This window comes from Ischnura elegans, chromosome 6 (genome assembly GCF_921293095.1).
Source record: "Ischnura elegans chromosome 6, ioIscEleg1.1, whole genome shotgun sequence".
NCBI lineage: Eukaryota > Metazoa > Arthropoda > Insecta > Odonata > Coenagrionidae > Ischnura > Ischnura elegans.
Window position 1 is genome coordinate 79,828,610 of NC_060251.1, and position 15,459 is coordinate 79,844,068.

Below are 15,459 nucleotides of genomic sequence, written 5' to 3' on the forward strand. Positions count from 1 at the left end.
GCAATACATTAACCATATGAAGTGACACCAACACTAATAACATATTTAAAAATTTAACATCAGAATTTGCTCCAATTATAATCAGCATATTTCTAAAAAAAATACTTCATCATTCTACGCGCTTACATACATTCAACCTTAAGACCTACCGCAATGGGTTATTTTAGGCATTGCCAGATGAAGAACTTATGGGTGAGGGCATTCCACGGGGAAATATTATTCTAGGCAGCCTTTCGACATGTGCCACGATGGATAACTCGTCCGTCCTAAGCAATAGACATATCATTTTAAGTTACATCATCATTAATATGTTATTGATAAGTGTAACACAAGAATTTCTACCAAGACATATGTATGTATCATGAGAAAAATTAAATTCGAGGTAATTAAAAATTAAATTTTGAGTTCACTACTAGTATATGGCCTACCTATTTCAGAATGCAAAGGAGTAATATGCTTATTAACAAGGATTTCGTAAGTACTCTCCCGAAAACTGATAAATTGGCTATCAAAAAAGGATAGCCATTCTCCGTGTTACTCTCAAAAAATATGTCTATGTCGAACTTATTGTCGTTCAGCAATTTCGATGGAACGCAACAATTATAATCAACTTATGTTTCAGTTCCAATAATTACGTTATTGTATTTCCATAACTTTTCCGATCAAAACTATCGGTTTCGATATAATTTTTCAACGTAGTTACATGCATTCAATTTAAAACCTACCCCAATAGTGTATTTTAGGCAATGCCAGATAAGGAGCTTGTAGGTGAGACTGTTCCAAGGGTCATTAATACCGATTTTCCGCGTAGAATCGATCTTACCTATGCAAGAACAAGTCTTAATTATTGTATTACGCTTTTTAATATCTCATTGAATTATTATCTTCGTATAAGTAGATGTATTGTAAAAGGCTGCACAGGCCACTTGCTAGTAAAAATATGCTCTTACGAAATTACGTCTAACATTTATTGAGATCATTTCAAAGTTATTTTTCAGCTTAGTCTTCCAACATGTTTCAAGATGGATAATCAACCTATTTCTTCAATTGCAACTATTACATCATTGTAAATCGTAAACTGTTGCCGGTCATAACTATCGGTTTTAATATCATTTTCCCACGTGGTTACACATATTCAACTTTAAGACTTACCGCAATAATATGCGTATATTTCAAGCAAAGCCAGGTAAAAAAAACTGGAAGTGAGGACATTCCAAGGGGAAATATTTTTCAGCACAGTCTTTCAACAAGTGTCACGATGAATAATCTACCTACTTCTTCAATGGCAATTATTACATTATTGTAATTTATAAACTTTTTACTGGTCAAAACTATCGGCTTCAATATAAATGCACTGTTTTTAGAATGACTGATAAAATTTGCATTTGGTTGAAAATATTCTAGCATCGTAAACCGCCATCATTCTAACGAAACAAGAGGCAGAAATAGCAATCAATGAATGAAAATCCTTAGCAACGGATCTACCTTATGTCACGCAATCTTTAATATTATATCGAAAAGTGTAGCTAATCCAATGAGTAAGACTTGTTATAGCATTTATAAAATTGATTATACGCGGAAAATCGGTATTAATGTTGATAGATATGATAACTCTGACAATCCCGAAGTCTGAAACGCATTATCATATTTTTATCACCCTCTTGATAACATTTTTGACTGCGAAGTAAATCATCCTCCCTGTTATACCTGTGTATTTGGGAAGTAAAAGACACTATTTATGGTAATTCATCAACATCTGCATACTACTCTGCAAGCCGCCACAATAAGGCGTGTGGCACATACTGTTTGGACACTAGCCGTTTACAGATGGAAAGGACTTGCTCAAGCAAAATGACGCCCAGAATTTATTTAAGTTCTAAATTGTTCGGGGAAAAACGTATTCCCAGACGGAAAATATTTCTCTTAACCTTTCAGTAGGCGCGTTAAATTTTGTTACGCGGTTGGACGTGCGGGCCACACTGGTAACAAAAATTCCATTACTTAAATTTTCTTAATTTTCAACATTTTGTAAAAATTTTTTCCAAACAATAAATTTGGACTTTATTGTTTGGTGAACTTTTTGTCACTAGAGGACTTATTTATAATTAATAGTTGAACAAAATTCACCCCTGCTCCCCTCCCCTGCGAAGGAGGCAAGATAGCAGGCCACTTTCCCAGGTACCCATAAAAGTCACATAAACGTGCCGAATATTGTTTGCACATCAAGGTAGACAAATATCAAGGAGGATTTGCAGCACACCTATAAGTGATGCTCACAGAAAAATGCTACAAAGTTAGGCGCGTGGGCCACATACGTGTCTAGTCCAGTCACGCCCGCTTCCATGTTAGCGCTATTTATTACTAATCTTGTGTCAATTACTAACAAAAAACTTTTCCGACTTCGGTGCATGGTGTAAAGTCCTCGCCTGCCAAACGAGAGGTCGCGGGTTCGAGTCGCGCCTGGGTATGTGTCCTCTATACTGGGCATGATTGTTCATGAACGTGTATTTGTTAAAAATTGTTTTAAATCCCCGATGTAAAAGGTCATCACGAGCTGATTTCGGTGGTATGAAAATAAATAAACAATGCAGGACTCTGGAGAACTAAATAATATGCAGCTACTGAAAATCACGTATACATAATGCCACCATATGAAAAACTGTAGATGAATGAAATACTATAGGCAACCCATTTAAATAAACCTAAAGATATCTATTCTAGAGATATCGGAACAGAGTGCTTTAAAACCCATCCCATCCTAGAACATTGCTCTCCCATTTTGTCAACTACTTCTCCCGCCACACTAAAACTACTCAACCGTCCCCTCAATTTCTTCATAGCAACAGTATGACATCGCATACCTCACCTAAGACTCTCTTCACGTGGAGAAATGCTACACTCCCTTATATTATTACACCCCACCCACCGCCTATTGACATCTGACATCAAATTTCTTCACTTCATCATGAAATGGTCCTTCAGATGCATTGATCTTCTAACATTCTTTTCACTACACAATCACAAAACCCGCAATACTGAAACTCTACACCAGCCCGAATTACGAGTGACAATATCCCATAAATCTCTTTGTTGCCACTTACCTTCTTTTTTCAATTCCATCTCAAATACTTCTTCTCTTGACCTCTTTGCCTCCCGCACTAATTTCAACGGCCAATTGTGAAGACCTCCTTTTTGATACCCACCTTTTTTACGTATTGTATACGTTAAAAATGATTATTATTTATCAGATTATATTTATACTTGTTTTCTTTGTATTTAAATAATTTATTTTATTTTTAAAACCCAATTTAAAGGCCTTAATGTTGTTTTTGGTGTATAAATTAATTCTAAATTGCTCGAGAAACCTAAGCCTAGCACCAAATTGCGTAATTTTATGCACATTCTCCAATTAAATATTGTTTGAATGAATTTTCTGGTAATTTTAGCCAATTATGAGCAAAAAATTTGGGTGTATAAGGAGATATCACGAGTATTACAACAGATCATTCTCAAGTCTGCCTCAAAATGTGTTGCCACCCACTGCGCATGTAAATGGGTTTACAAAAGTCGCCACTATCGTCGCTGATGGACAAATTGATCCGAGTTTCACGGGGTAGTAAGGTATAATTAAGAACTTTAATCAAAATTTATATACATGATGTTTTTATTTATGAAATTCATAACTTTTCCATTATATTCCTCACATTATAATTAATAAAATCCAAAATATTGGAACAAGTGGATCGCATTGCACTCATCACCGCGCCGCAGACATTTTTGAAAACCGATTAAAACGCGACCGAAGAGGCAACAGAAATCAGCCTTCTATAGGATGGAATTGGGCCTCCTCCATTCAGTTTCGTATGCTGGTACACGCGAGTCCATATCCTCAACTGGGAAGAACGATGGGAATGGGAGCGACCCCACGGCCGCTTCCGGCAAATCCTTCTCATGCGATCGGGTGGCGTCAAATGGGGCGAGTTGCTCTTAACCTTCAGCATCTCGCCGCGTCTTTCCCACCAATAGCATCCGGGCGCACGGATTTCCTCCAAAACCGCAGACATCAATCCAGAAGCGGACCCTATTTTACATCGTAGCCCCCTGGTGGTGCATTACCCGAACATCTCTTCGGCTCTGCGGGTGGCAGAACTTCCGCGGCGCGGCGCTGGTCCCTAAGCTTAGGCAGTCTTCTCAAAGATCACTTTGGCCAGCTACCGGTGCAGTCAACTCCGTCCCTTAATGGTACTCTTCCCTGACATAATTTTATACGAAAATACGCGCAGATTTGCAGGTGAAGCTATCAACAAACATTCAAACGGGCTGGAGCCTATGTATGTATTTAGCAATGCGATCGATCGTATCTAGTTAATTGATCCAATAATTCCTACAAGAATTAAGATTTGAAATTTGAGATACAGGAAAATTTTGATTTGGGTGCAGGCATTTTTCCTTGAAAATTCAAAAGGAAAGCTTAAGTTTCAATACCAATGACGGAAGAATTTCAAGAAAAAAGAAGGTTGAGAGGAAATTTAAAGAATTTATCGATGGCCTGCATTACCAAAAATGAGTGCCTTTGTTATTTTCCGAAATGTACCAAAATGTTTTTTTTTGATGGTTTAGTTATACATGTGCGCATTGCGGCCTAGTGGATAGAACCCATGGCTACAGATGAAGAGGTCCCACATAAAAATTCCCCAATGACATTAAATATCGGAAAAAAGGACTGAATTAAATCAACTCTAAAATTGTAACTAACAGAATAATTCCTAATTCTTCTTCATCTAACACTTTTATTAAGTAATTAATAATAATGATAAAGCTATATAAATACTATTACTATCTAAGTACATCTATAACTATAATATAATAAACTTCATCCAACCTTTTTCGACCGTTGCTTGCCCTCTATTCATCAAGCAAACTCTTTGCCCCTACCGCCTATATTTTCTCTGCCATACCTTAGATGTCTCCGTATTCATTTCCTCCATCTCTTCTTGGGTACATAAAAATGGATTCTATAATTGAGGTCGTAGCGGGGCGGGTCTATTGTGAGATCTCTTCGTGGTCTGCGGGGGAGGAGGTGCAGGGAGAATGAGAGTGGGAGGGTTTGGTACACAGGGGGAGAGTACAATGGTGCCTCATCTGCACCTGAAAAGGACAAGCGGAGATTGGGTTGTGCGAGGAGGGGGAACGCCCTTCAGAAGCAAGAAGGGAGGTAACGTTATGAGAATCTGGTTGGTGGCGGTGAGGGGAAAAGGTGATGGTGGTCCGAGTAAGACAGCTGGGCACAAAAGATAGGAGGGTAAGAAGGGTGGAAGGAGACTTGGGAATGCTTGCAGAGAGCAACCAAGTGGCCGTTCTTCTACTTCTAAAGGTTGCCCTTGTTTTAATGTTTTTCCCGGCGAACAATGGCAGTATTGGCGTAGCCAGAGGGGAGCAAGGGGGGCAGCCCCCCCCTCCCGTAAAAGCGAAAATAAATTTAGTTTATAACGAAAGTTTTGAACAAATTTACCTTTGGAGAAAAATGATCTTTTTATAAGACATGGAAATAGTGTTTATTTTTTTTCAAGAAAATGATTTGACAAAATAGTAAAGTGCTGTCCTTTGAAGAAAAATGATATTTGTATAAGACATGGGAATACTATTAGACAGAAAACTAAAATAAAAGCCTTTATTTTTTTCAAGCAAATAATTTGATAAACTAATAAAGCGCTGTCTTCTTTCTTAAAATTTTGGTTTCATTTTCCTTTTCATTGCTAAAATGTTATAACTTGAACGACCATGGCTTGTACCCCCTCTAGTTTTGATCCTAGGTACGTCCATAAATGGCAGTACAGATTTTTCAGGTCCTACACCGGGTAAGGTCCTCCATATCTCCTTCCAAGAACTTTCTTTCACACCGCAAATTCATAGTGATAATATTTACTAGCTCGGGGTGCAATAATTCTACGAGCACCATTTTTACAATAGTGGCGACCTTAAGGTATTTAACATTCTATTGAACAAACTTCAGATTTAAGCGATTGTGCAAAGTAGACAAGCATTTAAAATGAAATATAGACATGCCATCAAAGATATGTAAAATAAACCTAAGCGAGCGAAAAAATAATTAACAAAATGACATAATCCTTTTATATGTGAACTTACCGAAAACAGAAACTGAACTGGATGAATGAAGAAAGAATTTTTTTTACACTCATTCATCAATCAAGGTTTACAATTTAAGATTTTGATGAATAATAAACCAATAACAAAACAGTACATAAAATCGTCCCAGATTCTTTATTGTATAAACTCAGACACAACTTCATACAGAATGCTTTAGATGGAAATCTTGTCAAATACATGGGACGACCACGAACTCTTTGCGAAAAAGTATTTGCGGTTGAATTGGGATTCAAATCTTAGTATGGTACGGTATTTGGAGGACGCGACCGAGTGCTGATGTCATTTGCGCAATTAGGATAATGTGGAGAGAAACCCGGCATCGGCGTCAGCCTACCCTTAACGAATGACCCCTCCACATCTCCTTCCGACTCATCGATGTGCAACTCGCCCATCGTCTTCAGGGATTCAGAAATACAATTTAATTGTATTCCTGAATCCCTGAAGACGATGAAAGAGATGCACATCGAAACGTCGGAAGGAGATATGGAGGACCTCACCCGGTGTGAAACCCGATAAATCTTCACTGCCGTTGTCCTTGCCGCTGCTACCATGATATCCGAGAAAATCATCAGCCAATCCATTCACGTCATCGTGAGGGGTGCATCGAGTTGGTGTGTCGGTTATAGCATTGGCTTCCCACACTGTGGGTACGGGTTGAAATCAGGGATGGCAAGTGAAAGGAAATGAAAATGCTTCGTACGACCCGGAGGGAAAAGAAAATACGAGCCCTGGGTTTAGTTTTGTTCCCGCACGAAATTAAAATCACCAATGTGTTTAGTTTCGACTCGGGAAGAAATTTTACTCCCGGAAACGAAACTAAATTAATCGAAAATCAACCGCTAACAGTTAAGTTTCGATCCCAAAAGTGAGTGGAGGGGGAAAAGAGGAAATAGTTTCGACCCATTGCATGACAGAATGGTGAAAGCATTTAGCTTTGGCATATAATGGCTGAATACTGCGTTACGCATTATGATCGGAAAAGTGCCCTATGTATCTAGAGGCGTTTGGGTGAACCTCTACTCCATTCAACCATGCTTCGTACTCCGTACTCGGTGTGTAGGTCGAAACTAAACTGCTCGAAGGTGAAGCACGTGGTTCTTCCGGTGCGAAACATTATCTGTGTTTAGCTTCGTCCCAGACGTTTAGTTTAGTTTCGATCCGAAGTTCTTGTGACTCCGATTTCGTTTCAACCCAGTGTTTAGCTCCCTCGGCTTTATTATTTTCCATTTCGTTTCACTCACGGTTTCTACATCATCTATTTCGTTTCACTCCCGGAAACGAAACTATTGAAATTTTAGTGGTTTCGTTTATTTTCGACTGCCATCTCTCGTTGAAATCCCAGCGGTAGCGAATACTCTTCATAAATTGCTCTAATCCTCCTCGAGTGCTTTTTGGACGGTGATCTAAGGGCGACACTCTGATGGGACATAAAGCCGTAGTTCCCTTGGCTCGTTAAGAGCATGCCGAAACACTTGCACATTGTGGAATTCAAACTCCATTTGTCCCATGATTTTGAGCAATTTCCAACGTTTCAGAGCATTGTCAAATATTTCTCAAATCATTTAATAACACTGCTCGTGGAGGAAGTTACAGTGAAAACGTTTGAGGACATCTCTTTCTTGCGACTACCTTCAATTAAATGATGTAAATAAATACTCCAGAACAGTAAACTGCATGGAGTTATTCCGGAAATACCTTAAGTATTTTACAATGCAAATAAATTTAAAAATGAACTCGAGAATTCTAGTTTGGTTTGTATTACGTAGTTTTAATGAAATCCCAATGAGGTTTACTATATTATAGTTATATAATAAATATAGAAGTTATGGAAAATGATTAAATTGAATTAAATGAAATAAGCTCTTACATGTTACAATTTCAACGAGTACGGGTAAAGTTTCAATACATCACAGGTATAATAAAAATATTTACAGTATATGTAGTAAATGATGCAAAAGAAACAAACCAATATTAGTTCCTCTTGAGAATTCTATTGAAATACCTGAGATATATATGAGAGTCACAGAATAAATCAAAATATCTTTAAAATGATACATTTTCTAAATGGGAACATTGAATTGGCTGAAAGTAAGCATAAAACTCAAGGCCAAATAATGCGGAATTGAGTGAAAGATAAAATCATAAAGATATATTATGAATTGAAAAAATATATTCCACATCAGAAAACAGATTACCCACGTCGTTCAAGAACACGATTACGACTATTACACTCACATCCAATTATTAATAATTAATTTTTAATGAGAATTGCGACAAAACATGATCTTTCACAAGGAAAATAACCACAATCGAAGAGTGACCAAAAGACAACATAAATGAGCATCACATAAACTAAAGCAAACACCACACGGAACGTGAGGGCTGGCCGCGTTCAAAGCAAAAGGCACTCAAAATGGATCAAACGGAGAGGGCTAACTAAAAAAAGGAGAATCGCGGAAAATAAGAGAACAAGAAAGGGAAAAGCGAGGAGATGGTTCCATATATTGCTCTTTTTTCGGAATATCAAAATGACATTTTTTCGGACGGTCCATCGCGGTGAGTGGTCCATACCCATTGAAAGAGTTTTCTCAATTTCCTTTTCGGCTTTCGAATACCATCGGAATCCCATCCTGCGAAGGATATGGAGGGGGGAAAGGGAGATGAGGGGCGGTGGAGGCGATTTTGACGACTTACACAGCGATCCGCATCGCTCAAATCAATACGAGAGAGGGCGGACGTCCCCGTGGCGAAAGAGTGCTATCGGCCGGAAATATAAACGGGCGAATGTCTTTTTTAGGAACCACGCTGCCGGAGGGAAAAAAGCCCTATCTCTCGATATACCCCTGATGTCCTCTGAGTCAACCGAATATTGCGTGAGATGAAATAAAATTTGGATTTCGAGGAAGCGTTTCGCGCTTCATGACATGACCAAATGAACATTTTACGGAGTTCGGTGATTTTTTGACAAGATTTTTGAAGGCATTTTAGCACTCCAAAACTCATAAATTGTTCGGAGATCCCTGAAAGTGATATCTATGAGAAAGTTCTGGAGAAAAATGCAAGGCAATTCATACATTTCAGTGTGACAATTTTGAAGTTATGCTTTACGATTACACTTAAAAAATCATACATTTTCCGGATTATCCCAATCTATGGTGAAAATCTAGGCATATTGCCATTTATAAAAAAAACCACTTCTCAGTATATTTGATGCCTGCTGCCTGGCTGATACCAATCTGAATCTTTCTCATGCTGCGTGAGTTGAAATTTCATTATGAATTCAAAGAATATTACATACCTTATGCAAAATTATATCAATTTTGAAAAGTGAAAGTCTCCCCGCGGAAATGTTAAAAAGGCGATTTTCGTCTTTGCGGTTTATTTTAAGTAAGAGGAAGAATGTCAAAATTTCCTTACATGAAAGGTTAGGAATTATTTCTTCCATACACTAAACGTAACTTCGATATTCATGTACTTTTCTACACCTCGGAAATTGAGATCTATTTTTCGGCCATTTGAAAAATCAAATTATCGGTCAAATTTAATTTGTTAAAGCTATTTACAATGTGAAGATGTCGTTTTCACAATAAAAAAACAATGAAATGCACCAAAAAAATACTTTTCCCGCGACAAGTTGAAGAAGACGACCGTTTAGCCGTTCTCAGAGCTTTTCCCGCGTTCTTCTTCACTCTTTCGACTGTAAAAGCTAAATGTTTACGTTTAAACACTGTTTAATGATTCATCATAGTAGTCCAATAAGCAATAATTAAAACGGTATATTATTCGATCTAATGGATCTTCGGCAGAATTTCATACAAATGTTTAATGTTCAGCGTTCTACCTTTCTGCGACGATTGTAGTTAGTACAGTGATATACGGAAACACCTATAGAAACAGAAGACGTTTGCAATTCATCATGCTTTCGGAAAAATTTGCTTCACTGATCCACCACATGAGTCATGAAATGGTTCTCGTTTGGGCAAAGGTTTGTTCCAGTTTTTGTGCGTTTATTAAACAAGAAATATTTCAGACAGTAATTCATCATTTGACTCCATATTTTGCGGGTCTATATATGAAACTACCTGCTCTAAATTAATAAACTGGCTTTAAATTATTTTATTTTATTTTAATGAGTCTATCAATTAAAAATTAATAGGCTCATTAAACTGCTTTTGATGATCAACCAGTTCGTTATACCCTTGAGAAACGTAAAGGAAACTAGAATAGTAACAGGTTGGTACAAAATATAATTGACGAATTGGTGATAACTATGTGTTCCAGAAAAGATTACCACAAATTCACCTTGTACGCAACTCCTAGTTCACCTTTTGCATCCTGACCTAAAATTTTACACTTATTAATTCAATACAACCACGTGGAAGGTAGTGGGACTCACTCTAAAAAATAACATATCAGAGCATGAAAAACTGTAAGAAATTAACCAGATAATTCTTCCGGCGACAGACCACGATAAATTTATCATTAACACTCGCATAGACTAGAATTTATTTTCATTTGTATAGGGGAAAAATCTCTTTTTTAAGACCCTGAAAATGATATCCTTACACGACTTTGGTTGCATAGTTGCATAGTAGCCGCATGTAACACATTTTTTTAAATCTCAAAATATCTCTCCTTTTTTCCTTGTTCACCATCGTAACACTAATGACAACAGGATAAAGTAAATGGAAGGAGGAAAGGGATAATATCACGGATTGAAGGGAAAAAAATTAAATCTCTGGGGATTGTCTGCCGTGGGAGAGTGAGCTAACCCGTCGTCCAGTTTGTTTTGCAGTCATAAAGACGAAAATTTTACTTTACTGCCGACTGGGAAGTGTGGCCCGCATTATCCTCAGCGAGAGGCCAAAGGACTCCCCGGGGAAAGCACCCGTGCAGATCCCGCGAAAGCCTCTTCGGCCGGAGTGAGGGAGGAGAGGGCAACTAAGAGAGGGAAGCCTCATCGTCAATATCTGGGAGAGTATCCGCCCGAAAAGGTGAGTGATCAAAGGACATGATCTAAAGACAAATAGGCCGTGACATAGCCGCAGATTTTTGCTCACGAGTTTGTAACTTATGCCATAAAGATCCTTGGCTGTGTTAGGCGTTTTGAAAAAAATGTTTCTTATAAATTTACCGACATTTAAAAATTATATATGAGCAAAAATAATGATCAAATCGTGAAACATTACATTATTTTTTATTATTTAAGTGAAATCACAAAGATTTTTTCGAAAGTTTAAATTTAGTGTAAATAAAAGCGAGTATTTGATTAAAATTTGAAACTGAATGGCTTGAAAACATAATAATTACAGTAAATGATATTCACTTCAAAAATAGTTTAAATTTGTTGATGATAGTTATTTTAAATTTTTAAAAGGTCCTTGAAAAGCAAACAATTAGTCGCAAAATTTCAGAGCATGCCTGAAAATTATGAGTAAGAAAATTATTGATCATTACACTGTTGCTCTCAGACGCTCTAAAAGAAAAGAGTAAACAAAAGGGAGACCTTATTGAAACGTCGACCAAATAGAACACCAAGAGAGAGCGATAACATGGCTGCAGGTCTTGGATTACAGGAAAAATGTATAAGAATAGAGTCTAATGTGATCAAGGGAGGGATTCAGTCCAGAAAGTTGTGAGGGAGACAAGGGTCAAAGGAAGAAATGACGAATCGCAGTCTACTTTCATACAAACTGGCACGAAAAGGAAGCAGCAGCAAAATAAATTGTGAATGAATACATTTCACACATACATTTTGCTACACTTGTATGTGTAGTACACCTTAGTGGTGAGCGGAATTGTGATTTTCCAATCACTTCGTTACCTATGACTGCTACTCATCAGTAATGGTGATTCTTAGCTGTGATTGCAATCACCGACAAGAATCACTCTTAAAAGTCAGCCGTGATTTGTTGCGCTGCTATTCCTGCTGCTTAGTCAAATTCCAATGAATGAGCTCTCCGCACTAGGAACGGATAAACTTATTGAAAATTGGAAAATAAGGCAAAATATTTCAGAGGGAATAGTTCTGATCCTGAGTTTATATTACGATAATAAAGTAAATTTGATATTGCAAATGAATTCATAAGTAGCAATCATTAAAATTCTATCGGCATTTTTTAACATATTTTATAATAAAATCGTTGGCTGTATATTACGTAAAGGATATGTCATTAATCATAAAAGATGAATAAGATATCTTTTGTTATACGTAACATCGCTTCAGTTGTTAGCAGCCGAAGCCATCATTACCGCATTCAAAGTCGCACTGATTTCGAGAATTAATAGTGATTTGGTCACCGGCAGTGATTGCTACGTTTCTTCAATCACAGGTTTTAGAGGTTTAAATCGCACATCACTTGGTAGCAGCCTATTCACCAAATCTACAATCACAGTGATTTCTAGTATTAACTCATCGGCAGTGACTGCCACTTTTCAGTAACGGTGATTCAATAACAGTGAGCGATGCGTCACTCATCACTACAGCATATGCCTCTAAGAATCCAGATTAGAATACCGACAATTTTTAGCATAAAGAGCAGGAAGTTTTAAAGGTATTTTATGATGAATAACCCAGTTGTCGATATCACGCCGGATTAAACTCGATCTCAGTATATTTATGCATCTATAATTTACCTAAAATGTAGTTGCTTTTTAAAGATGGTGATTGGTTTCATAAATTTACTATATGTGAAAAATCAAAAATTTTGAATTATTATGATTTAACGCAGCCAAAGAAGTAAGTACCCCCTAACCACGATGAGTGCCATTGGAAATCAGCCTTCAATATTTTTTTGGAAGTATGGACAAAAAATATTTTTGCAATAAACTATTGAAAATACCTTTATTTGATAAATTGGCCTCCCTGAAATCAGCCAAAAGGAAATCTCTCCATCAATATCATAAACTTATTTCAGTATTTACTTTTCTCCCTTTTCCCACTCATCACATTGCATCCTCAAATGGGATCAGTTAGTTTCTTCGTTCACACGCTCCATCGTATCTCATTCAGCCGCGTCAACCAAGATTGGAACGATATTACCAATTTAATACATCTGTTCCCGCCTCTCTTTTTCCTCCACTGATATTGCTTCCGAATGTTTGCATTCGAATCGCCGAGATACCACCCTCAGAAATGCGGGAATTGCAACGTACGTCATGCGCTCGAGTGATATTGTTCTGTTTTGGCGTTCGGGATTGGTTTCTGAGTATTTTCTCTTTCTTCCTTTCTTTCCCTCACTTATTCCATCGAACGTTCCCGTTGGGTATTGTGAGTGTGTCATCAAGCCAGAGTCTCGGCTGCTTCATGTTTATAGGTGTTTTTTTTTGTGTCACTGCCCGCGTACAATTGATAAATCCTTTAAAGACCAAACTAACTTACCGACTTATTTTTTTTATTTTTTGCTTATCACATTCATTTTACAACTAATTAAGAAATATTATGAAAGAAAACCCGAACAAATATTTTTAAACGCGTTTTCAATCATGTTCTTAAATGGGAACACGCCACAAAACTTTGTTATTACTTGTAAAATAAAGTTCTCTTGACGAAAAAAGTAAATTTAACAACGTAATATACATTGACATTTTGAATAAATGAGCATTTGCTACTGGAGAGCGAATGTTGAGAAAAATATCGAATAAACCGCATTCCCGCAACAGACGTGATAAAAATAACTAATTTTGAAAATGTATAATCAATGACCAATGAATACACAAGTCATGCGATTAACTGTAAAAAAAATACCTCCACACTTTATTTACGTGATAAAAGCTATAAAAGTAATCACAGATACGAAATACAATTTTCATTAATTTTCATAAATCTTTTCCCAAATGGGAACCTTAGACTAAGCGGTTAAATAGAGCAAGAGAGCAATTCTTCAATATGATCATGTTTTTTTATTGCATACATTTCTAGGAAAGGATGCTGCGCAGTTTCATGATATACTGTAGTTATTGAATTGTTATTTTTCAAATGCCCTAGTTCCCAGTGAATCATGGGCGTACCCAGCCAGGGGCAGGAGGGGGCACCTGCCCCCCTCCCCCTAGAAGCAACAATCGCAAATGTCTTTCAGGAAAATAATATTTTTTGAAGCAAATGATTTTAAAAACTAATAAAGAGCTGTTACAGTTTCCTTAAAATGCTGGTTTCATTCACCTTTTCCATGCTTAAATCTGACTTGCAACTTGAAAAAACTATGGCTTGCCCCCCCCCCCTTGTTTTAATCCTGGGTACGCCCTTGCAGTGAATGGATCAATTTATACCAAGCAAGTGGTACCTCTCACATTTAATATATATGAAAATGTAATGCCATAATTTAACTGATGTTTGCAGAAATTAATACTGATGAAAAAAAGGTGCCAGTGAAATTAGATTCATATTCATGATATCATATTTTTCATTTTCTACAAAAATTTTTATGAGTTAAATTGATAAACATATGTTATGGTGTAACAACAGATTTCAAATAGCCAGAATAGGTAAGTTTTAATGAAGCTCCTCAATATATGCGAAAATATCCAGTGTTGTGTTCGTTAACGCTGATGATACAACGCCGTAAAACGTTTTAAAAGAGTTATTTTTGCAATTACTCAATGTGGGAGCAGTCATGCGTGATAAAAAATTACCTGAAACGAGTCCATGTGAAACATCAGCGCTTCCTTGCTGCACTACATCAAAATTTTACCATAAATTTGAAATATGGGTGCAACCCTCGTGGTCTGAGAACCTCGCACCTCCCTACTTCGTGGAGGAATAGTTGGGGAATGTGCATCATAATAGAATTCCCAGGCCGGGAGACTATCCATCACACGTATGAATGGGAGGCTCTTCTTCATATCCGGAGTCACACTATTGTGTGCGAAACGTAAATTTAATATTTTTCATAAACTTAAAGGGCGGCTTTGCTTCCCAGGATATGGAGTTTCACGGACGAAGAAGGCTGTGGATCTTCAAATACACCGCACCCCGACCGAAAAACCTCCTTCTGACCTCCCCTCTCCCGCCGGACTGTTCCGGTATCGCATTTCGATTCAATATAACTGCCCCGAAAGGATTCGACGGATTTTGACGCGGGAGAGAAATAGGGATTCTGAGGTGAGGGGAAGAGAAAAAATACAAGAGGGAAGGCCTCCAAGACTTAGGATCGGAGGCGCAAAATTGACTGACTGCCACACTCCAGCCCCTCTTTCTAGCACTCTTATTGTTAGTAATCCGTCCAAAATCGATTTTTCTGGCAATCGATTTTTAAACGAAATTAAAAGGTCGACTATTCAACAAAAATCTAA